Below are 23,491 nucleotides of genomic sequence, written 5' to 3'. Positions count from 1 at the left end.
GTAGCATTGAAGGTGTTAAGCATTTGAAATTTCAGCAGCACACGTAATCCATTTTAAATCCTGAAATTTGGACTATCTCATTTTCGGCTGACTTAGAAATCATGTGTCTAAAATGACATTGTGAAATCAATAAAGTGCCAAATACTATTACTACCTACTAAATTACATTTTCAGCAGTATCTTTGGGAATTTCCTCTTGGGCATAGATTATGCAATGTTTTCAAAGCAAACAGTCTCTGTTTAAGTAGACTTTCTTTCACTGCCATGTTGGTAAATGTTTCTGGTGATGCAGACGCAGGCATTGCTTGTTACTGTTTCAATTAGTTATAAAATAAGAGGAGGGATAAAATTGACCCAGCTGGTGTTTGAACACAAAGCCTTTGAATGCTTTTGCTACATTCGTCTAGGACTCCAAGCCGCTATCCATTGCACTAGAGATCCGACCTGATTCAACACGGTGATCAGAGATTCACAAATAAAAAGATGACCTATCAGCTGTTGACCAACTTTATCAAGTTAATCGGACACTACCTTACATTTTGAACATTGAATTGGGTAAAAGATAATCAACATGTCAAACTACATGATACAGTTTGGGTAAGTCTTCTTAACCCTTGTCAAAGAATGTAGAAGACAGATGGGTATGTAATGACTTGATTAAGACTATTTTGAAACATCTCTAATAGGACTCCCCATTCATTGGATCCTGAAAAGAGTATGCAATTGATATACCTTTTCTTTAACCAAGCCGCCTGAACAGGGACTTGAACCCTGGGCCCTCAGATTAAAAGTCTGATGCTCTCCCGACTGAGCTATCCAGGCTCAGAGAGGTCGCTCCACAAAATGACCTTATCAACATTTGGAGGTGTCCCAACTATCACTACGTTTCTTAAGATGGTTGCCGGTATTAAGTACTGAATACGCGGAATATAATAATGAATTGGTACTTCAAGCATTTGAAATCTCTTCAGTAAATTTAACCTTATTGTAAGTCCTGAAATTGCTACTATCTCAATTTTTTTTGCTGACTTAGAATTCATATGTTTTTATTGACATTGTAAAATTAAGGAAGGGCCCAAAATCTTACTTCTGAGTAAATTACATTTTCATAAGTACAGCTGCCAATTTCCTCTTCTGCAAAGATTGCGTAACTTGAATAGTATCTATTTAAAATAGACTTCCTTTCACTGCCCTTTTTGGTGAAGCAGAAGCATGTATGCACTGTTTATTACTCTTTTAAACAGTTATGAAATAAATAGGGATAAAACTGACTCTGGTGGGATTCGAACCCACAACCTTTGAATATCTTTTTTACATTCACCTAGAAGTCCAATGCGCTATCCATTGCGCCACAGAGCCAATACGCTCTGATGAGGTGCAGAGATATTCTGAAATGAAATAATGTTGATCAGCTTTATAAAGTTCATTTGATACTATAACCATGGATTTATTTTGAATATTGAATTGGGGAAATTATATTCACCGTCTCAAGTTACATGATACCTTAGGTAAATCTACGTACGACTTAAGTTTAGTCAAATGGCACATGATATATGAGGCAGATGTGCATTTCACAACTCCATGAAAGACGTTTTTGCAATTTTAGTAATGGAATATCTTATTCGTCATGCAGGGGAACACAAAAAGAGCATCCAATTAGAGTAATTTTTCTTTAAAGGAAGCACCCGCCTGTACAGGGACTTGAACCCTGGTTCCTCAGATTAAAAGTCTGATGCTCTACCGACTGAGCTATCCAGGCTCTGCTATACTCTGTCTTAAAAACAGCTAAACAAATGTGGACGTACACTGACCTACACTCTGTGTATTAATATGGTTACATACATTAGCAATCAAATTTGTAGAGTTTAATAACAAATTGATGTTTTAACCCCTTCCATGCTCATGACGAGCTCAGCTCGTCGTGCAGTACACTTGTCGTGTGCTTATGACGAGCTGAGCTCGTCATGAACAATGGATTTACAGATCATTCAGCACAGGAGGAAAATCTCCTGTAGCATTGAAGGTGTTAAGCATTTGAAATTTCAGCAGCACACGTAATCCATTTTAAATCCTGAAATTTGTACTATCTCATTTTCGGCTGACTTAGAAATCATGTGTCTAAAATGACATTGTGAAATCAATAAAGTGCCAAATACTATTACTACCTACTAAATTACATTTTCAGCAGTATCTTTGGGAATTTCCTCTTGGGCATAGATTATGCAATGTTTTCAAAGCAAACAGTCTCTGTTTAAGTAGACTTTCTTTCACTGCCATGTTGGTAAATGTTTCTGGTGATGCAGACACAGGCATTGCTTGTTACTGTTTCAATTAGTTATAAAATAAGAGGAGGGATAAAATTGACCCAGCTGGTGTTTGAACACAAAGCCTTTGAATGCTTTTGCTACATTCGTCTAGGACTCCAAGCCGCTATCCATTGCACTAGAGATCCGACCTGATTCAACACGGTGATCAGAGATTCACAAATAAAAAGATGACCTATCAGCTGTTGACCAACTTTATCAAGTTAATCGGACACTACCTTACATTTTGAACATTGAATTGGGTAAAAGATAATCAACAAACTACATGATACAGTTTGGGTAAGTCTTCTTAACCCTTGTCAAAGAATGTAGAAGCCAGATGGGTATGTAATGACTTGATTAAGACTTTTTTGAAACATCTCTAATAGGACTCCCCATTCATTGGATCCTGAAAAGAGTATGCAATTGATATACCTTTTCTTTAACCAAGCCGCCTGAACAGGGACTTGAACCCTGGGCCCTCAGATTAAAAGTCTGATGCTCTCCCGACTGAGCTATCCAGGCTCAGAGAGGTCGCTCCACAAAATGACCTTATCAACATTTGGAGGTGTCCCAACTATCACTACGTTTCTTAAGATGGTTGCCGGTATTAAGTACTGAATACGCGGAATATAATAATGAATTGGTACTTCAAGCATTTGAAATCTCTTCAGTAAAATTTAACCTTATTGTAAGTCCTGAAATTGCTACTATCTCAATTTTTTTTGCTGACTTAGAATTCATATGTTTTTATTGACATTGTAAAATTAAGGAAGGGCCCAAAATCTTACTTCTGAGTAAATTACATTTTCATAAGTACAGCTGCCAATTTCCTCTTCTGCAAAGATTGCGTAACTTGAATAGTATCTATTTAAAATAGACTTCCTTTCACTGCCCTTTTTGGTGAAGCAGAAGCATGTATGCACTGTTTATTACTCTTTTAAACAGTTATGAAATAAATAGGGATAAAACTGACTCTGGTGGGATTCGAACCCACAACCTTTGAATATCTTTTTTACATTCACCTAGAAGTCCAATGCGCTATCCATTGCGCCACAGAGCCAATACGCTCTGATGAGGTGCAGAGATATTCTGAAATGAAATAATGTTGATCAGCTTTATAAAGTTCATTTGATACTATAACCATGGATTTATTTTGAATATTGAATTGGGGAAATTATATTCACCGTCTCAAGTTACATGATACCTTAGGTAAATCTACGTACGACTTAAGTTTAGTCAAATGGCACATGATATATGAGGCAGATGTGCATTTCACAACTCCATGAAAGACGTTTTTGCAATTTTAGTAATGGAATATCTTATTCGTCATGCAGGGGAACACAAAAAGAGCATCCAATTAGAGTAATTTTTCTTTAAAGGAAGCACCCGCCTGAACAGGGACTTGAACCCTGGACCCTCAGATTAAAAGTCTGATGCTCTACCGACTGAGCTATCCAGGCTCTGCTATACTCTGTCTTAAAATCAGCTAAACAAATGTGGACGTACACTGACCTACACTCTGTGTATTAATATGGTTACATATATTAGCAATCAAATTTGTAGAGTTTAATAACAAATTGATGTTTTAACCCCTTCCATGCTCATGACGAGCTCAGCTCGTCGTGCAGTACACTTGTCGTGTGCTTATGACGAGCTGAGCTCGTCATGAACAATGGATTTACAGATCATTCAGCACAGGAGGAAAATCTCCTGTAGCATTGAAGGTGTTAAGCATTTGAAATTTCAGCAGCACACGTAATCCATTTTAAATCCTGAAATTTGGACTATCTCATTTTCGGCTGACTTAGAAATCATGTGTCTAAAATGACATTGTGAAATCAATAAAGTGCCAAATACTATTACTACCTACTAAATTACATTTTCAGCAGTATCTTTGGGAATTTCCTCTTGGGCATAGATTATGCAATGTTTTCAAAGCAAACAGTCTCTGTTTAAGTAGACTTTCTTTCACTGCCATGTTGGTAAATGTTTCTGGTGATGCAGACGCAGGCATTGCTTGTTACTGTTTCAATTAGTTATAAAATAAGAGGAGGGATAAAATTGACCCAGCTGGTGTTTGAACACAAAGCCTTTGAATGCTTTTGCTACATTCGTCTAGGACTCCAAGCCGCTATCCATTGCACTAGAGATCCGACCTGATTCAACACGGTGATCAGAGATTCACAAATAAAAAGATGACCTATCAGCTGTTGACCAACTTTATCAAGTTAATCGGACACTACCTTACATTTTGAACATTGAATTGGGTAAAAGATAATCAACATGTCAAACTACATGATACAGTTTGGGTAAGTCTTCTTAACCCTTGTCAAAGAATGTAGAAGACAGATGGGTATGTAATGACTTGATTAAGACTATTTTGAAACATCTCTAATAGGACTCCCCATTCATTGGATCCTGAAAAGAGTATGCAATTGATATACCTTTTCTTTAACCAAGCCGCCTGAACAGGGACTTGAACCCTGGGCCCTCAGATTAAAAGTCTGATGCTCTCCCGACTGAGCTATCCAGGCTCGGAGAGGTCGCTCCACAAAATGACCTTATCAACATTTGGAAGTGTCCCAACTATCACTACGTTTCTTAAGATGGTTGCCGGTATTAAGTACTGAATACGCGGAATATAATAATGAATTGGTACTTCAAGCATTTGAAATCTCTTCAGTAAATTTAACCTTATTGTAAGTCCTGAAATTGCTACTATCTCAATTTTTTTTGCTGACTTAGAATTCATATGTTTTTATTGACATTGTAAAATTAAGGAAGGGCCCAAAATCTTACTTCTGAGTAAATTACATTTTCATAAGTACAGCTGCCAATTTCCTCTTCTGCAAAGATTGCGTAACTTGAATAGTATCTATTTAAAATAGACTTCCTTTCACTGCCCTTTTTGGTGAAGCAGAAGCATGCATGCACTGTTTATTACTCTTTTAAACAGTTATGAAATAAATAGGGATAAAACTGACTCTGGTGGGATTCGAACCCACAACCTTTGAATATCTTTTTTACATTCACCTAGAAGTCCAATGCGCTATCCATTGCGCCACAGAGCCAATACGCTCTGATGAGGTGCAGAGATATTCTGAAATGAAATAATGTTGATCAGCTTTATAAAGTTCATTTGATACTATAACCATGGATTTATTTTGAATATTGAATTGGGGAAATTATATTCACCGTCTCAAGTTACATGATACCTTAGGTAAATCTACGTACGACTTAAGTTTAGTCAAATGGCACATGATATATGAGGCAGATGTGCATTTCACAACTCCATGAAAGACGTTTTTGCAATTTTAGTAATGGAATATCTTATTCGTCATGCAGGGGAACACAAAAAGAGCATCCAATTAGAGTAATTTTTCTTTAAAGGAAGCACCCGCCTGAACAGGGACTTGAACCCTGGACCCTCAGATTAAAAGTCTGATGCTCTACCGACTGAGCTATCCAGGCTCTGCTATACTCTGTCTTAAAATCAGCTAAACAAATGTGGACGTACACTGACCTACACTCTGTGTATTAATATGGTTACATATATTAGCAATCAAATTTGTAGAGTTTAATAACAAATTGATGTTTTAACCCCTTCCATGCTCATGACGAGCTCAGCTCGTCGTGCAGTACACTTGTCGTGTGCTTATGACGAGCTGAGCTCGTCATGAACAATGGATTTACAGATCATTCAGCACAGGAGGAAAATCTCCTGTAGCATTGAAGGTGTTAAGCATTTGAAATTTCAGCAGCACACGTAATCCATTTTAAATCCTGAAATTTGGACTATCTCATTTTCGGCTGACTTAGAAATCATGTGTCTAAAATGACATTGTGAAATCAATAAAGTGCCAAATACTATTACTACCTACTAAATTACATTTTCAGCAGTATCTTTGGGAATTTCCTCTTGGGCATAGATTATGCAATGTTTTCAAAGCAAACAGTCTCTGTTTAAGTAGACTTTCTTTCACTGCCATGTTGGTAAATGTTTCTGGTGATGCAGACGCAGGCATTGCTTGTTACTGTTTCAATTAGTTATAAAATAAGAGGAGGGATAAAATTGACCCAGCTGGTGTTTGAACACAAAGCCTTTGAATGCTTTTGCTACATTCGTCTAGGACTCCAAGCCGCTATCCATTGCACTAGAGATCCGACCTGATTCAACACGGTGATCAGAGATTCACAAATAAAAAGATGACCTATCAGCTGTTGACCAACTTTATCAAGTTAATCGGACACTACCTTACATTTTGAACATTGAATTGGGTAAAAGATAATCAACATGTCAAACTACATGATACAGTTTGGGTAAGTCTTCTTAACCCTTGTCAAAGAATGTAGAAGACAGATGGGTATGTAATGACTTGATTAAGACTATTTTGAAACATCTCTAATAGGACTCCCCATTCATTGGATCCTGAAAAGAGTATGCAATTGATATACCTTTTCTTTAACCAAGCCGCCTGAACAGGGACTTGAACCCTGGGCCCTCAGATTAAAAGTCTGATGCTCTCCCGACTGAGCTATCCAGGCTCGGAGAGGTCGCTCCACAAAATGACCTTATCAACATTTGGAAGTGTCCCAACTATCACTACGTTTCTTAAGATGGTTGCCGGTATTAAGTACTGAATACGCGGAATATAATAATGAATTGGTACTTCAAGCATTTGAAATCTCTTCAGTAAATTTAACCTTATTGTAAGTCCTGAAATTGCTACTATCTCAATTTTTTTTGCTGACTTAGAATTCATATGTTTTTATTGACATTGTAAAATTAAGGAAGGGCCCAAAATCTTACTTCTGAGTAAATTACATTTTCATAAGTACAGCTGCCAATTTCCTCTTCTGCAAAGATTGCGTAACTTGAATAGTATCTATTTAAAATAGACTTCCTTTCACTGCCCTTTTTGGTGAAGCAGAAGCATGTATGCACTGTTTATTACTCTTTTAAACAGTTATGAAATAAATAGGGATAAAACTGACTCTGGTGGGATTCGAACCCACAACCTTTGAATATCTTTTTTACATTCACCTAGAAGTCCAATGCGCTATCCATTGCGCCACAGAGCCAATACGCTCTGATGAGGTGCAGAGATATTCTGAAATGAAATAATGTTGATCAGCTTTATAAAGTTCATTTGATACTATAACCATGGATTTATTTTGAATATTGAATTGGGGAAATTATATTCACCGTCTCAAGTTACATGATACCTTAGGTAAGTCTACGTACGACTTAAGTTTAGTCAAATGGCACATGATATATGAGGCAGATGTGCAATTCACAACTCCATGAAAGACGTTTTTGCAATTTTAGTAATGGAATATCTTATTCGTCATGCAGGGGAACACAAAAAGAGCATCCAATTAGAGTAATTTTTCTTTAAAGGAAGCAACCGCCTGAACAGGGACTTGAACCCTGGACCCTCAGATTAAAAGTCTGATGCTCTACCGACTAAGGTATCCAGGCTCTGCTATACTCTGTCTTAAAATCAGCTAAACAAATGTGGACGTACACTGACCTACACTCTATGTATTAATATGGTTACATATATTAGCAATCAAATTTGTAGAGTTTAATAACAAATTGATGTTTTAACCCCTTCCATGCTCATGACGAGCTCAGCTCTTCGTGCAGTACACTTGTCGTGTGCTTATGACGAGCTGAGCTCGTCATGAACAATGGATTTACAGATCATTCAGCACAGGAGGAAAATCTCCTGTAGCATTGAAGGTGTTAAGCATTTGAAATTTCAGCAGCACACGTAATCCATTTTAAATCCTGAAATTTGGACTATCTCATTTTCGGCTGACTTAGAAATCATGTGTCTAAAATGACATTGTGAAATCAATAAAGTGCCAAATACTATTACTACCTACTAAATTACATTTTCAGCAGTATCTTTGGGAATTTCCTCTTGGGCATAGATTATGCAATGTTTTCAAAGCAAACAGTCTCTGTTTAAGTAGACTTTCTTTCTCTGCCATTTTGGTAAATGTTTCTGGTGATGCAGACGCAGGCATTGCTTGTTACTGTTTCAATTAGTTATAAAATAAGAGGAGGGATAAAATTGACCCAGCTGGTGTTTGAACACAAAGCCTTTGAATGCTTTTGCTACATTCGTCTAGGACTCCAAGCCGCTATCCATTGCACTAGAGATCCGACCTGATTCAACACGGTGATCAGAGATTCACAAATAAAAAGATGACCTATCAGCTGTTGACCAACTTTATCAAGTTAATCGGACACTACCTTACATTTTGAACATTGAATTGGGTAAAAGATAATCAACAAACTACATGATACAGTTTGGGTAAGTCTTCTTAACCCTTGTCAAAGAATGTAGAAGACAGATGGGTATGTAATGACTTGATTAAGACTTTTTTGAAACATCTCTAATAGGACTCCCCATTCATTGGATCCTGAAAAGAGTATGCAATTGATATACCTTTTCTTTAACCAAGCCGCCTGAACAGGGACTTGAACCCTGGGCCCTCAGATTAAAAGTCTGATGCTCTCCCGACTGAGCTATCCAGGCTCAGAGAGGTCGCTCCACAAAATGACCTTATCAACATTTGGAGGTGTCCCAACTATCACTACGTTTCTTAAGATGGTTGCCGGTATTAAGTACTGAATACGCGGAATATAATAATGAATTGGTACTTCAAGCATTTGAAATCTCTTCAGTAAATTTAACCTTATTGTAAGTCCTGAAATTGCTACTATCTCAATTTTTTTTGCTGACTTAGAATTCATATGTTTTTATTGACATTGTAAAATTAAGGAAGGGCCCAAAATCTTACTTCTGAGTAAATTACATTTTCATAAGTACAGCTGCCAATTTCCTCTTCTGCAAAGATTGCGTAACTTGAATAGTATCTATTTAAAATAGACTTCCTTTCACTGCCCTTTTTGGTGAAGCAGAAGCATGTATGCACTGTTTATTACTCTTTTAAACAGTTATGAAATAAATAGGGATAAAACTGACTCTGGTGGGATTCGAACCCACAACCTTTGAATATCTTTTTTACATTCACCTAGAAGTCCAATGCGCTATCCATTGCGCCACAGAGCCAATACGCTCTGATGAGGTGCAGAGATATTCTGAAATGAAATAATGTTGATCAGCTTTATAAAGTTCATTTGATACTATAACCATGGATTTATTTTGAATATTGAATTGGGGAAATTATATTCACCGTCTCAAGTTACATGATACCTTAGGTAAATCTACGTACGACTTAAGTTTAGTCAAATGGCACATGATATATGAGGCAGATGTGCATTTCACAACTCCATGAAAGACGTTTTTGCAATTTTAGTAATGGAATATCTTATTCGTCATGCAGGGGAACACAAAAAGAGCATCCAATTAGAGTAATTTTTCTTTAAAGGAAGCACCCGCCTGTACAGGGACTTGAACCCTGGTTCCTCAGATTAAAAGTCTGATGCTCTACCGACTGAGCTATCCAGACTCTGCTATACTCTGTCTTAAAAACAGCTAAACAAATGTGGACGTACACTGACCTACACTCTGTGTATTAATATGGTTACATACATTAGCAATCAAATTTGTAGAGTTTAATAACAAATTGATGTTTTAACCCCTTCCATGCTCATGACGAGCTCAGCTCGTCGTGCAGTACACTTGTCGTGTGCTTATGACGAGCTGAGCTCGTCATGAACAATGGATTTACAGATCATTCAGCACAGGAGGAAAATCTCCTGTAGCATTGAAGGTGTTAAGCATTTGAAATTTCAGCAGCACACGTAATCCATTTTAAATCCTGAAATTTGTACTATCTCATTTTCGGCTGACTTAGAAATCATGTGTCTAAAATGACATTGTGAAATCAATAAAGTGCCAAATACTATTACTACCTACTAAATTACATTTTCAGCAGTATCTTTGGGAATTTCCTCTTGGGCATAGATTATGCAATGTTTTCAAAGCAAACAGTCTCTGTTTAAGTAGACTTTCTTTCACTGCCATGTTGGTAAATGTTTCTGGTGATGCAGACGCAGGCATTGCTTGTTACTGTTTCAATTAGTTATAAAATAAGAGGAGGGATAAAATTGACCCAGCTGGTGTTTGAACACAAAGCCTTTGAATGCTTTTGCTACATTCGTCTAGGACTCCAAGCCGCTATCCATTGCACTAGAGATCCGACCTGATTCAACACGGTGATCAGAGATTCACAAATAAAAAGATGACCTATCAGCTGTTGACCAACTTTATCAAGTTAATCGGACACTACCTTACATTTTGAACATTGAATTGGGTAAAAGATAATCAACAAACTACATGATACAGTTTGGGTAAGTCTTCTTAACCCTTGTCAAAGAATGTAGAAGCCAGATGGGTATGTAATGACTTGATTAAGACTTTTTTGAAACATCTCTAATAGGACTCCCCATTCATTGGATCCTGAAAAGAGTATGCAATTGATATACCTTTTCTTTAACCAAGCCGCCTGAACAGGGACTTGAACCCTGGGCCCTCAGATTAAAAGTCTGATGCTCTCCCGACTGAGCTATCCAGGCTCAGAGAGGTCGCTCCACAAAATGACCTTATCAACATTTGGAGGTGTCCCAACTATCACTACGTTTCTTAAGATGGTTGCCGGTATTAAGTACTGAATACGCGGAATATAATAATGAATTGGTACTTCAAGCATTTGAAATCTCTTCAGTAAAATTTAACCTTATTGTAAGTCCTGAAATTGCTACTATCTCAATTTTTTTTGCTGACTTAGAATTCATATGTTTTTATTGACATTGTAAAATTAAGGAAGGGCCCAAAATCTTACTTCTGAGTAAATTACATTTTCATAAGTACAGCTGCCAATTTCCTCTTCTGCAAAGATTGCGTAACTTGAATAGTATCTATTTAAAATAGACTTCCTTTCACTGCCCTTTTTGGTGAAGCAGAAGCATGTATGCACTGTTTATTACTCTTTTAAACAGTTATGAAATAAATAGGGATAAAACTGACTCTGGTGGGATTCGAACCCACAACCTTTGAATATCTTTTTTACATTCACCTAGAAGTCCAATGCGCTATCCATTGCGCCACAGAGCCAATACGCTCTGATTAGGTGCAGAGATATTCTGAAATGAAATAATGTTGATCAGCTTTATAAAGTTCATTTGATACTATAACCATGGATTTATTTTGAATATTGAATTGGGGAAATTATATTCACCGTCTCAAGTTACATGATACCTTAGGTAAGTCTACGTACGACTTAAGTTTAGTCAAATGGCACATGATATATGAGGCAGATGTGCATTTCACAACTCCATGAAAGACGTTTTTGCAATTTTAGTAATGGAATATCTTATTCGTCATGCAGGGGAACACAAAAAGAGCATCCAATTAGAGTAATTTTTCTTTAAAGGAAGCAACCGCCTGAACAGGGACTTGAACCCTGGACCCTCAGATTAAAAGTCTGATGCTCTACCGACTAAGCTATCCAGGCTCTGCTATACTCTGTCTTAAAATCAGCTAAACAAATGTGGACGTACACTGACCTACACTCTATGTATTAATATGGTTACATATATTAGCAATCAAATTTGTAGAGTTTAATACCAAATTGATGTTTTAACCCCTTCCATGCTCATGACGAGCTCAGCTCTTCGTGCAGTACACTTGTCGTGTGCTTATGACGAGCTGAGCTCGTCATGAACAATGGATTTACAGATCATTCAGCACAGGAGGAAAATCTCCTGTAGCATTGAAGGTGTTAAGCATTTGAAATTTCAGCAGCACACGTAATCCATTTTAAATCCTGAAATTTGGACTATCTCATTTTCGGCTGACTTAGAAATCATGTGTCTAAAATGACATTGTGAAATCAATAAAGTGCCAAATACTATTACTACCTACTAAATTACATTTTCAGCAGTATCTTTGGGAATTTCCTCTTGGGCATAGATTATGCAATGTTTTCAAAGCAAACAGTCTCTGTTTAAGTAGACTTTCTTTCTCTGCCATTTTGGTAAATGTTTCTGGTGATGCAGACGCAGGCATTGCTTGTTACTGTTTCAATTAGTTATAAAATAAGAGGAGGGATAAAATTGACCCAGCTGGTGTTTGAACACAAAGCCTTTGAATGCTTTTGCTACATTCGTCTAGGACTCCAAGCCGCTATCCATTGCACTAGAGATCCGACCTGATTCAACACGGTGATCAGAGATTCACAAATAAAAAGATGACCTATCAGCTGTTGACCAACTTTATCAAGTTAATCGGACACTACCTTACATTTTGAACATTGAATTGGGTAAAAGATAATCAACAAACTACATGATACAGTTTGGGTAAGTCTTCTTAACCCTTGTCAAAGAATGTAGAAGACAGATGGGTATGTAATGACTTGATTAAGACTTTTTTGAAACATCTCTAATAGGACTCCCCATTCATTGGATCCTGAAAAGAGTATGCAATTGATATACCTTTTCTTTAACCAAGCCGCCTGAACAGGGACTTGAACCCTGGGCCCTCAGATTAAAAGTCTGATGCTCTCCCGACTGAGCTATCCAGGCTCAGAGAGGTCGCTCCACAAAATGACCTTATCAACATTTGGAGGTGTCCCAACTATCACTACGTTTCTTAAGATGGTTGCCGGTATTAAGTACTGAATACGCGGAATATAATAATGAATTGGTACTTCAAGCATTTGAAATCTCTTCAGTAAATTTAACCTTATTGTAAGTCCTGAAATTGCTACTATCTCAATTTTTTTTGCTGACTTAGAATTCATATGTTTTTATTGACATTGTAAAATTAAGGAAGGGCCCAAAATCTTACTTCTGAGTAAATTACATTTTCATAAGTACAGCTGCCAATTTCCTCTTCTGCAAAGATTGCGTAACTTGAATAGTATCTATTTAAAATAGACTTCCTTTCACTGCCCTTTTTGGTGAAGCAGAAGCATGTATGCACTGTTTATTACTCTTTTAAACAGTTATGAAATAAATAGGGATAAAACTGACTCTGGTGGGATTCGAACCCACAACCTTTGAATATCTTTTTTACATTCACCTAGAAGTCCAATGCGCTATCCATTGCGCCACAGAGCCAATACGCTCTGATGAGGTGCAGAGATATTCTGAAATGAAATAATGTTGATCAGCTTTATAAAGTTCATTTGATACTATAACCATGGATTTATTTTGAATATTGAATTGGGGAAATTATATTCACCGTCTCAAGTTACATGATACCTTAGGTAAATCTACGTACGACTTAAGTTTAGTCAAATGGCACATGATATATGAGGCAGATGTGCATTTCACAACTCCATGAAAGACGTTTTTGCAATTTTAGTAATGGAATATCTTATTCGTCATGCAGGGGAACACAAAAAGAGCATCCAATTAGAGTAATTTTTCTTTAAAGGAAGCACCCGCCTGTACAGGGACTTGAACCCTGGTTCCTCAGATTAAAAGTCTGATGCTCTACCGACTGAGCTATCCAGGCTCTGCTATACTCTGTCTTAAAAACAGCTAAACAAATGTGGACGTACACTGACCTACACTCTGTGTATTAATATGGTTACATACATTAGCAATCAAATTTGTAGAGTTTAATAACAAATTGATGTTTTAACCCCTTCCATGCTCATGACGAGCTCAGCTCGTCGTGCAGTACACTTGTCGTGTGCTTATGACGAGCTGAGCTCGTCATGAACAATGGATTTACAGATCATTCAGCACAGGAGGAAAATCTCCTGTAGCATTGAAGGTGTTAAGCATTTGAAATTTCAGCAGCACACGTAATCCATTTTAAATCCTGAAATTTGTACTATCTCATTTTCGGCTGACTTAGAAATCATGTGTCTAAAATGACATTGTGAAATCAATAAAGTGCCAAATACTATTACTACCTACTAAATTACATTTTCAGCAGTATCTTTGGGAATTTCCTCTTGGGCATAGATTATGCAATGTTTTCAAAGCAAACAGTCTCTGTTTAAGTAGACTTTCTTTCACTGCCATGTTGGTAAATGTTTCTGGTGATGCAGACGCAGGCATTGCTTGTTACTGTTTCAATTAGTTATAAAATAAGAGGAGGGATAAAATTGACCCAGCTGGTGTTTGAACACAAAGCCTTTGAATGCTTTTGCTACATTCGTCTAGGACTCCAAGCCGCTATCCATTGCACTAGAGATCCGACCTGATTCAACACGGTGATCAGAGATTCACAAATAAAAAGATGACCTATCAGCTGTTGACCAACTTTATCAAGTTAATCGGACACTACCTTACATTTTGAACATTGAATTGGGTAAAAGATAATCAACAAACTACATGATACAGTTTGGGTAAGTCTTCTTAACCCTTGTCAAAGAATGTAGAAGCCAGATGGGTATGTAATGACTTGATTAAGACTTTTTTGAAACATCTCTAATAGGACTCCCCATTCATTGGATCCTGAAAAGAGTATGCAATTGATATACCTTTTCTTTAACCAAGCCGCCTGAACAGGGACTTGAACCCTGGGCCCTCAGATTAAAAGTCTGATGCTCTCCCGACTGAGCTATCCAGGCTCAGAGAGGTCGCTCCACAAAATGACCTTATCAACATTTGGAGGTGTCCCAACTATCACTACGTTTCTTAAGATGGTTGCCGGTATTAAGTACTGAATACGCGGAATATAATAATGAATTGGTACTTCAAGCATTTGAAATCTCTTCAGTAAAATTTAACCTTATTGTAAGTCCTGAAATTGCTACTATCTCAATTTTTTTTGCTGACTTAGAATTCATATGTTTTTATTGACATTGTAAAATTAAGGAAGGGCCCAAAATCTTACTTCTGAGTAAATTACATTTTCATAAGTACAGCTGCCAATTTCCTCTTCTGCAAAGATTGCGTAACTTGAATAGTATCTATTTAAAATAGACTTCCTTTCACTGCCCTTTTTGGTGAAGCAGAAGCATGTATGCACTGTTTATTACTCTTTTAAACAGTTATGAAATAAATAGGGATAAAACTGACTCTGGTGGGATTCGAACCCACAACCTTTGAATATCTTTTTTACATTCACCTAGAAGTCCAATGCGCTATCCATTGCGCCACAGAGCCAATACGCTCTGATTAGGTGCAGAGATATTCTGAAATGAAATAATGTTGATCAGCTTTATAAAGTTCATTTGATACTATAACCATGGATTTATTTTGAATATTGAATTGGGGAAATTATATTCACCGTCTCAAGTTACATGATACCTTAGGTAAGTCTACGTACGACTTAAGTTTAGTCAAATGGCACATGATATATGAGGCAGATGTGCATTTCACAACTCCATGAAAGACGTTTTTGCAATTTTAGTAATGGAATATCTTATTCGTCATGCAGGGGAACACAAAAAGAGCATCCAATTAGAGTAATTTTTCTTTAAAGGAAGCAACCGCCTGAACAGGGACTTGAACCCTGGACCCTCAGATTAAAAGTCTGATGCTCTACCGACTAAGCTATCCAGGCTCTGCTATACTCTGTCTTAAAATCAGCTAAACAAATGTGGACGTACACTGACCTACACTCTATGTATTAATATGGTTACATATATTAGCAATCAAATTTGTAGAGTTTAATACCAAATTGATGTTTTAACCCCTTCCATGCTCATGACGAGCTCAGCTCTTCGTGCAGTACACTTGTCGTGTGCTTATGACGAGCTGAGCTCGTCATGAACAATGGATTTACAGATCATTCAGCACAGGAGGAAAATCTCCTGTAGCATTGAAGGTGTTAAGCATTTGAAATTTCAGCAGCACACGTAATCCATTTTAAATCCTGAAATTTGGACTATCTCATTTTCGGCTGACTTAGAAATCATGTGTCTAAAATGACATTGTGAAATCAATAAAGTGCCAAATACTATTACTACCTACTAAATTACATTTTCAGCAGTATCTTTGGGAATTTCCTCTTGGGCATAGATTATGCAATGTTTTCAAAGCAAACAGTCTCTGTTTAAGTAGACTTTCTTTCTCTGCCATTTTGGTAAATGTTTCTGGTGATGCAGACGCAGGCATTGCTTGTTACTGTTTCAATTAGTTATAAAATAAGAGGAGGGATAAAATTGACCCAGCTGGTGTTTGAACACAAAGCCTTTGAATGCTTTTGCTACATTCGTCTAGGACTCCAAGCCGCTATCCATTGCACTAGAGATCCGACCTGATTCAACACGGTGATCAGAGATTCACAAATAAAAAGATGACCTATCAGCTGTTGACCAACTTTATCAAGTTAATCGGACACTACCTTACATTTTGAACATTGAATTGGGTAAAAGATAATCAACAAACTACATGATACAGTTTGGGTAAGTCTTCTTAACCCTTGTCAAAGAATGTAGAAGACAGATGGGTATGTAATGACTTGATTAAGACTTTTTTGAAACATCTCTAATAGGACTCCCCATTCATTGGATCCTGAAAAGAGTATGCAATTGATATACCTTTTCTTTAACCAAGCCGCCTGAACAGGGACTTGAACCCTGGGCCCTCAGATTAAAAGTCTGATGCTCTCCCGACTGAGCTATCCAGGCTCAGAGAGGTCGCTCCACAAAATGACCTTATCAACATTTGGAGGTGTCCCAACTATCACTACGTTTCTTAAGATGGTTGCCGGTATTAAGTACTGAATACGCGGAATATAATAATGAATTGGTACTTCAAGCATTTGAAATCTCTTCAGTAAAATTTAACCTTATTGTAAGTCCTGAAATTGCTACTATCTCAATTTTTTTTGCTGACTTAGAATTCATATGTTTTTATTGACATTGTAAAATTAAGGAAGGGCCCAAAATCTTACTTCTGAGTAAATTAAATTTTCATAAGTACAGCTGCCAATTTCCTCTTCTGCAAAGATTGCGTAACTTGAATAGTATCTATTTAAAATAGACTTCCTTTCACTGCCCTTTTTGGTGAAGCAGAAGCATGTATGCACTGTTTATTACTCTTTTAAACAGTTATGAAATAAATAGGGATAAAACTGACTCTGGTGGGATTCGAACCCACAACCTTTGAATATCTTTTTTACATTCACCTAGAAGTCCAATGCGCTATCCATTGCGCCACAGAGCCAATACGCTCTGATGAGGTGCAGAGATATTCTGAAATGAAATAATGTTGATCAGCTTTATAAAGTTCATTTGATACTATAACCATGGATTTATTTTGAATATTGAATTGGGGAAATTATATTCACCGTCTCAAGTTACATGATACCTTAGGTAAATCTACGTACGACTTAAGTTTAGTCAAATGGCACATGATATATGAGGCAGATGTGCATTTCACAACTCCATGAAAAACGTTTTTGCAATTTTAGTAATGGAATATCTTATTCGTCATGCAGGGGAACACAAAAAGAGCATCCAATTAGAGTAATTTTTCTTTAAAGGAAGCACCCGCCTGAACAGGGACTTGAACCCTGGACCCTCAGATTAAAAGTCTGATGCTCTACCGACTGAGCTATCCAGGCTCTGCTATACTCTGTCTTAAAATCAGCTAAACAAATGTGGACGTACACTGACCTACACTCTGTGTATTAATATGGTTACATATATTAGCAATCAAATTTGTAGAGTTTAATAACAAATTGATGTTTTAACCCCTTCCATGCTCATGACGAGCTCAGCTCGTCGTGCAGTACACTTGTCGTGTGCTTATGACGAGCTGAGCTCGTCATGAACAATGGATTTACAGATCATTCAGCACAGGAGGAAAATCTCCTGTAGCATTGAAGGTGTTAAGCATTTGAAATTTCAGCAGCACACGTAATCCATTTTAAATCCTGAAATTTGGACTATCTCATTTTCGGCTGACTTAGAAATCATGTGTCTAAAATGACATTGTGAAATCAATAAAGTGCCAAATACTATTACTACCTACTAAATTACATTTTCAGCAGTATCTTTGGGAATTTCCTCTTGGGCATAGATTATGCAATGTTTTCAAAGCAAACAGTCTCTGTTTAAGTAGACTTTCTTTCACTGCCATGTTGGTAAATGTTTCTGGTGATGCAGACGCAGGCATTGCTTGTTACTGTTTCAATTAGTTATAAAATAAGAGGAGGGATAAAATTGACCCAGCTGGTGTTTGAACACAAAGCCTTTGAATGCTTTTGCTACATTCGTCTAGGACTCCAAGCCGCTATCCATTGCACTAGAGATCCGACCTGATTCAACACGGTGATCAGAGATTCACAAATAAAAAGATGACCTATCAGCTGTTGACCAACTTTATCAAGTTAATCGGACACTACCTTACATTTTGAACATTGAATTGGGTAAAAGATAATCAACATGTCAAACTACATGATACAGTTTGGGTAAGTCTTCTTAACCCTTGTCAAAGAATGTAGAAGACAGATGGGTATGTAATGACTTGATTAAGACTATTTTGAAACATCTCTAATAGGACTCCCCATTCATTGGATCCTGAAAAGAGTATGCAATTGATATACCTTTTCTTTAACCAAGCCGCCTGAACAGGGACTTGAACCCTGGGCCTTCAGATTAAAAGTCTGATGCTCTCCCGACTGAGCTATCCAGGCTCGGAGAGGTCGCTCCACAAAATGACCTTATCAACATTTAGAAGTGTCCCAACTATCACTACGTTTCTTAAGATGGTTGCCGGTATTAAGTACTGAATACGCGGAATATAATAATGAATTGGTACTTCAAGCATTTGAAATCTCTTCAGTAAATTTAACCTTATTGTAAGTCCTGAAATTGCTACTATCTCATTTTTTTTGCTGACTTAGAAGTCATATGTTTTTATTGACATTGTAAAATTAAGGAAGGGCCCAAAATCTTACTTCTGAGTAAATTACATTTTCATAAGTACAGCTGCCAATTTCCTCTTCTGCAAAGATCGCGTAATTTGAATAGTATCTATTTAAAATAGACTTCCTTTCACTGCCCTTTTTCGTGAAGCAGAAGCATGCATGCACTGTTTATTACTCTTTTAAACAGTTATGAAATAAATAGGGATAAAACTGACTCTGGTGGGATTCGAACCCACAACCTTTGAATATCTTTTTTACATTCACCTAGAAGTCCAATGCGCTATCCATTGCGCCAGAGAGCCAATACGCTCTGATTAGGTGCAGAGATATTCTGAAATGAAATAATGTTGATCAGCTTTATAAAGTTCATTTGATACTATAACCATGGATTTATTTTGAATATTGAATTGGGGAAATTATATTCACCGTCTCAAGTTACATGATACCTTAGGTAAGTCTACGTACGACTTAAGTTTAGTCAAATGGCACATGATATATGAGGCAGATGTGCATTTCACAACTCCATGAAAGACGTTTTTGCAATTTTAGTAATGGAATATCTTATTCGTCATGCAGGGGAACACAAAAAGAGCATCCAATTAGAGTAATTTTTCTTTAAAGGAAGCAACCGCCTGAACAGGGACTTGAACCCTGGACCCTCAGATTAAAAGTCTGATGCTCTACCGACTAAGCTATCCAGGCTCTGCTATACTCTGTCTTAAAATCAGCTAAACAAATGTGGACGTACACTGACCTACACTCTATGTATTAATATGGTTACATATATTAGCAATCAAATTTGTAGAGTTTAATAACAAATTGATGTTTTAACCCCTTCCATGCTCATGACGAGCTCAGCTCTTCGTGCAGTACACTTGTCGTGTGCTTATGACGAGCTGAGCTCGTCATGAACAATGGATTTACAGATCATTCAGCACAGGAGGAAAATCTCCTGTAGCATTGAAGGTGTTAAGCATTTGAAATTTCAGCAGCACACGTAATCCATTTTAAATCCTGAAATTTGGACTATCTCATTTTCGGCTGACTTAGAAATCATGTGTCTAAAATGACATTGTGAAATCAATAAAGTGCCAAATACTATTACTACCTACTAAATTACATTTTCAGCAGTATCTTTGGGAATTTCCTCTTGGGCATAGATTATGCAATGTTTTCAAAGCAAACAGTCTCTGTTTAAGTAGACTTTCTTTCTCTGCCATTTTGGTAAATGTTTCTGGTGATGCAGACGCAGGCATTGCTTGTTACTGTTTCAATTAGTTAAAAAATAAGAGGAGGGATAAAATTGACCCAGCTGGTGTTTGAACACAAAGCCTTTGAATGCTTTTGCTACATTCGTCTAGGACTCCAAGCCGCTATCCATTGCACTAGAGATCCGACCTGATTCAACACGGTGATCAGAGATTCACAAATAAAAAGATGACCTATCAGCTGTTGACCAACTTTATCAAGTTAATCGGACACTACCTTACATTTTGAACATTGAATTGGGTAAAAGATAATCAACAAACTACATGATACAGTTTGGGTAAGTCTTCTTAACCCTTGTCAAAGAATGTAGAAGACAGATGGGTATGTAATGACTTGATTAAGACTTTTTTGAAACATCTCTAATAGGACTCCCCATTCATTGGATCCTGAAAAGAGTATGCAATTGATATACCTTTTCTTTAACCAAGCCGCCTGAACAGGGACTTGAACCCTGGGCCCTCAGATTAAAAGTCTGATGCTCTCCCGACTGAGCTATCCAGGCTCAGAGAGGTCGCTCCACAAAATGACCTTATCAACATTTGGAGGTGTCCCAACTATCACTACGTTTCTTAAGATGGTTGCCGGTATTAAGTACTGAATACGCGGAATATAATAATGAATTGGTACTTCAAGCATTTGAAATCTCTTCAGTAAAATTTAACCTTATTGTAAGTCCTGAAATTGCTACTATCTCAATTTTTTTTGCTGACTTAGAATTCATATGTTTTTATTGACATTGTAAAATTAAGGAAGGGCCCAAAATCTTACTTCTGAGTAAATTAAATTTTCATAAGTACAGCTGCCAATTTCCTCTTCTGCAAAGATTGCGTAACTTGAATAGTATCTATTTAAAATAGACTTCCTTTCACTGCCCTTTTTGGTGAAGCAGAAGCATGTATGCACTGTTTATTACTCTTTTAAACAGTTATGAAATAAATAGGGATAAAACTGACTCTGGTGGGATTCGAACCCACAACCTTTGAATATCTTTTTTACATTCACCTAGAAGTCCAATGCGCTATCCATTGCGCCACAGAGCCAATACGCTCTGATGAGGTGCAGAGATATTCTGAAATGAAATAATGTTGATCAGCTTTATAAAGTTCATTTGATACTATAACCATGGATTTATTTTGAATATTGAATTGGGGAAATTATATTCACCGTCTCAAGTTACATGATACCTTAGGTAAATCTACGTACGACTTAAGTTTAGTCAAATGGCACATGATATATGAGGCAGATGTGCATTTCACAACTCCATGAAAGACGTTTTTGCAATTTTAGTAATGGAATATCTTATTCGTCATGCAGGGGAACACAAAAAGAGCATCCAATTAGAGTAATTTTTCTTTAAAGGAAGCACCCGCCTGAACAGGGACTTGAACCCTGGACCCTCAGATTAAAAGTCTGATGCTCTACCGACTGAGCTATCCAGGCTCTGCTATACTCTGTCTTAAAATCAGCTAAACAAATGTGGACGTACACTGACCTACACTCTGTGTATTAATATGGTTACATATATTAGCAATCAAATTTGTAGAGTTTAATAACAAATTGATGTTTTAACCCCTTCCATGCTCATGACGAGCTCAGCTCGTCGTGCAGTACACTTGTCGTGTGCTTATGACGAGCTGAGCTCGTCATGAACAATGGATTTACAGATCATTCAGCACAGGAGGAAAATCTCCTGTAGCATTGAAGGTGTTAAGCATTTGAAATTTCAGCAGCACACGTAATCCATTTTAAATCCTGAAATTTGTACTATCTCATTTTCGGCTGACTTAGAAATCATGTGTCTAAAATGACATTGTGAAATCAATAAAGTGCCAAATAGTATTACTACCTACTAAATTACATTTTCAGCAGTATCTTTGGGAATTTCCTCTTGGGCATAGATTATGCAATGTTTTCAAAGCAAACAGTCTCTGTTTAAGTAGACTTTCTTTCACTGCCATGTTGGTAAATGTTTCTGGTGATGCAGACGCAGGCATTGCTTGTTACTGTTTCAATTAGTTATAAAATAAGAGGAGGGATAAAATTGACCCAGCTGGTGTTTGAACACAAAGCCTTTGAATGCTTTTGCTACATTCGTCTAGGACTCCAAGCCGCTATCCATTGCACTAGAGATCCGACCTGATTCAACACGGTGATCAGAGATTCACAAATAAAAAGATGACCTATCAGCTGTTGACCAACTTTATCAAGTTAATCGGACACTACCTTACATTTTGAACATTGAATTGGGTAAAAGATAATCAACATGTCAAACTACATGATACAGTTTGGGTAAGTCTTCTTAACCCTTGTCAAAGAATGTAGAAGACAGATGGGTATGTAATGACTTGATTAAGACTATTTTGAAACATCTCTAATAGGACTCCCCATTCATTGGATCCTGAAAAGAGTATGCAATTGATATACCTTTTCTTTAACCAAGCCGCCTGAACAGGGACTTGAACCCTGGGCCTTCAGATTAAAAGTCTGATGCTCTCCCGACTGAGCTATCCAGGCTCGGAGAGGTCGCTCCACAAAATGACCTTATCAACATTTAGAAGTGTCCCAACTATCACTACGTTTCTTAAGATGGTTGCCGGTATTAAGTACTGAATACGCGGAATATAATAATGAATTGGTACTTCAAGCATTTGAAATCTCTTCAGTAAATTTAACCTTATTGTAAGTCCTGAAATTGCTACTATCTCATTTTTTTTGCTGACTTAGAAGTCATATGTTTTTATTGACATTGTAAAATTAAGGAAGGGCCCAAAATCTTACTTCTGAGTAAATTACATTTTCATAAGTACAGCTGCCAATTTCCTCTTCTGCAAAGATCGCGTAATTTGAATAGTATCTATTTAAAATAGACTTCCTTTCACTGCCCTTTTTCGTGAAGCAGAAGCATGCATGCACTGTTTATTACTCTTTTAAACAGTTATGAAATAAATAGGGATAAAACTGACTCTGGTGGGATTCGAACCCACAACCTTTGAATATCTTTTTTACATTCACCTAGAAGTCCAATGCGCTATCCATTGCGCCAGAGAGCCAATACGCTCTGATTAGGTGCAGAGATATTCTGAAATGAAATAA

The 23,491-nt window shown here is 37.1% G+C and overlaps 19 non-coding genes across 19 annotated transcripts; all 19 read right to left on the bottom strand.

Moving 5' to 3' along the window:
* Positions 1–1,268: 1,268 nt before the first annotated feature.
* TRNAR-UCU (transfer RNA arginine (anticodon UCU)) lies at positions 1,269–1,359 on the bottom strand. The gene is given in 2 exon segments: positions 1,269–1,304; positions 1,323–1,359. It is a non-coding gene; the product is annotated as a tRNA-Arg (tRNA).
* Positions 1,360–3,275: 1,916 nt separating this feature from the next.
* TRNAR-UCU (transfer RNA arginine (anticodon UCU)) lies at positions 3,276–3,366 on the bottom strand. Its single transcript is given in 2 exon segments — positions 3,276–3,311; positions 3,330–3,366. It is a non-coding gene; the product is annotated as a tRNA-Arg (tRNA).
* Positions 3,367–3,693: 327 nt separating this feature from the next.
* On the bottom strand, positions 3,694–3,766 carry TRNAK-UUU (transfer RNA lysine (anticodon UUU)). The gene has a single exon. It is a non-coding gene; the product is annotated as a tRNA-Lys (tRNA).
* Positions 3,767–5,286: 1,520 nt separating this feature from the next.
* On the bottom strand, positions 5,287–5,377 carry TRNAR-UCU (transfer RNA arginine (anticodon UCU)). The gene is given in 2 exon segments: positions 5,287–5,322; positions 5,341–5,377. It is a non-coding gene; the product is annotated as a tRNA-Arg (tRNA).
* A 327-nt stretch (positions 5,378–5,704) lies between these two features.
* On the bottom strand, positions 5,705–5,777 carry TRNAK-UUU (transfer RNA lysine (anticodon UUU)). The gene has a single exon. It is a non-coding gene; the product is annotated as a tRNA-Lys (tRNA).
* Positions 5,778–7,297: 1,520 nt separating this feature from the next.
* TRNAR-UCU (transfer RNA arginine (anticodon UCU)) lies at positions 7,298–7,388 on the bottom strand. The gene is given in 2 exon segments: positions 7,298–7,333; positions 7,352–7,388. It is a non-coding gene; the product is annotated as a tRNA-Arg (tRNA).
* Positions 7,389–9,303: 1,915 nt separating this feature from the next.
* Positions 9,304–9,394, bottom strand: TRNAR-UCU (transfer RNA arginine (anticodon UCU)). Its single transcript is given in 2 exon segments — positions 9,304–9,339; positions 9,358–9,394. It is a non-coding gene; the product is annotated as a tRNA-Arg (tRNA).
* A 1,916-nt stretch (positions 9,395–11,310) lies between these two features.
* On the bottom strand, positions 11,311–11,401 carry TRNAR-UCU (transfer RNA arginine (anticodon UCU)). Its single transcript is given in 2 exon segments — positions 11,311–11,346; positions 11,365–11,401. It is a non-coding gene; the product is annotated as a tRNA-Arg (tRNA).
* A 327-nt stretch (positions 11,402–11,728) lies between these two features.
* Positions 11,729–11,801, bottom strand: TRNAK-UUU (transfer RNA lysine (anticodon UUU)). The gene has a single exon. It is a non-coding gene; the product is annotated as a tRNA-Lys (tRNA).
* A 1,515-nt stretch (positions 11,802–13,316) lies between these two features.
* Positions 13,317–13,407, bottom strand: TRNAR-UCU (transfer RNA arginine (anticodon UCU)). Its single transcript is given in 2 exon segments — positions 13,317–13,352; positions 13,371–13,407. It is a non-coding gene; the product is annotated as a tRNA-Arg (tRNA).
* Positions 13,408–15,323: 1,916 nt separating this feature from the next.
* TRNAR-UCU (transfer RNA arginine (anticodon UCU)) lies at positions 15,324–15,414 on the bottom strand. The gene is given in 2 exon segments: positions 15,324–15,359; positions 15,378–15,414. It is a non-coding gene; the product is annotated as a tRNA-Arg (tRNA).
* Positions 15,415–15,741: 327 nt separating this feature from the next.
* TRNAK-UUU (transfer RNA lysine (anticodon UUU)) lies at positions 15,742–15,814 on the bottom strand. The gene has a single exon. It is a non-coding gene; the product is annotated as a tRNA-Lys (tRNA).
* A 1,516-nt stretch (positions 15,815–17,330) lies between these two features.
* On the bottom strand, positions 17,331–17,421 carry TRNAR-UCU (transfer RNA arginine (anticodon UCU)). Its single transcript is given in 2 exon segments — positions 17,331–17,366; positions 17,385–17,421. It is a non-coding gene; the product is annotated as a tRNA-Arg (tRNA).
* Positions 17,422–17,748: 327 nt separating this feature from the next.
* Positions 17,749–17,821, bottom strand: TRNAK-UUU (transfer RNA lysine (anticodon UUU)). The gene has a single exon. It is a non-coding gene; the product is annotated as a tRNA-Lys (tRNA).
* Positions 17,822–18,822: 1,001 nt separating this feature from the next.
* On the bottom strand, positions 18,823–18,895 carry TRNAK-UUU (transfer RNA lysine (anticodon UUU)). Its single transcript has one exon. It is a non-coding gene; the product is annotated as a tRNA-Lys (tRNA).
* An 863-nt stretch (positions 18,896–19,758) lies between these two features.
* TRNAK-UUU (transfer RNA lysine (anticodon UUU)) lies at positions 19,759–19,831 on the bottom strand. The gene has a single exon. It is a non-coding gene; the product is annotated as a tRNA-Lys (tRNA).
* A 1,516-nt stretch (positions 19,832–21,347) lies between these two features.
* Positions 21,348–21,438, bottom strand: TRNAR-UCU (transfer RNA arginine (anticodon UCU)). The gene is given in 2 exon segments: positions 21,348–21,383; positions 21,402–21,438. It is a non-coding gene; the product is annotated as a tRNA-Arg (tRNA).
* Positions 21,439–21,765: 327 nt separating this feature from the next.
* On the bottom strand, positions 21,766–21,838 carry TRNAK-UUU (transfer RNA lysine (anticodon UUU)). The gene has a single exon. It is a non-coding gene; the product is annotated as a tRNA-Lys (tRNA).
* Positions 21,839–22,839: 1,001 nt separating this feature from the next.
* Positions 22,840–22,912, bottom strand: TRNAK-UUU (transfer RNA lysine (anticodon UUU)). The gene has a single exon. It is a non-coding gene; the product is annotated as a tRNA-Lys (tRNA).
* Between the last annotated feature and the right edge of the window lie 579 nt (positions 22,913–23,491).

This window comes from Lissotriton helveticus, chromosome 1_1 (genome assembly GCF_964261635.1).
Source record: "Lissotriton helveticus chromosome 1_1, aLisHel1.1, whole genome shotgun sequence".
Lineage (NCBI taxonomy): Eukaryota > Metazoa > Chordata > Amphibia > Caudata > Salamandridae > Lissotriton > Lissotriton helveticus.
This window is presented reverse-complemented; position numbering and strand designations above follow the sequence as displayed.